Here is a 675-nt window from a genome sequence, read left to right on the forward strand (position 1 = left end):
AGTGCTATGTAGAAAATGCGCTGAGGGGTGCAAGGGTGGAAGGTGGTGCTGGTGTGGAGTGTACCCAGCAGTGATGGTGAGGAGTGCTTGGATTTTTATTGTGGAGGACCACTGAAAGGAGGCAGTGACAGTGGGAAACAGATGAAGGAAGAATAACTCATGGGTTTTTAGTGAGGATATCTATGATATTTTAATCAAGTTGAGTTTCTGTTTTGTTTTGAAGATGAACAGGTTCTGGATAAAAATGAAACATTCTGTTGTCCTTGAAAAGTCAGCTGCTGGAAGCAGAAAGAAAAACCCATTTTCTGTTTCAAATCTGCCTTTTTGTGTTTCAGTTGGGACTCTCAGCTCCTTGGCTTCACCTTCAATGACATGTTTATCCGCATCTCCACCCGCCTTCCCTCCAAGTACCTCTATGGCTTTGGGGAAACTGAGCACACATCCTATAGGAGAGACTTGGAGTGGCACACTTGGGGGATGTTCTCCCGAGACCAGTCCCCAGGGGTAAGGACAGAGCATTTGGGATCTGTGTCTCTGCTTCTCTCCACCCACACTGCTCAGGCTTCGGGCTTCATCTTCCCAAACTCCACTTGGTCCCCTCATTCTGGTTTTAGACGAGTAGGCCAATTCTCAGGCTCCTTTGTTTCACGTGTTTAATTGATTTCATGGAGAAAA

The sequence above is a fragment of the Mandrillus leucophaeus genome, unplaced genomic scaffold, assembly GCF_000951045.1.
Source record: "Mandrillus leucophaeus isolate KB7577 unplaced genomic scaffold, Mleu.le_1.0 Scaffold1260, whole genome shotgun sequence".
In the NCBI taxonomy this organism is placed as follows: domain Eukaryota; kingdom Metazoa; phylum Chordata; class Mammalia; order Primates; family Cercopithecidae; genus Mandrillus; species Mandrillus leucophaeus.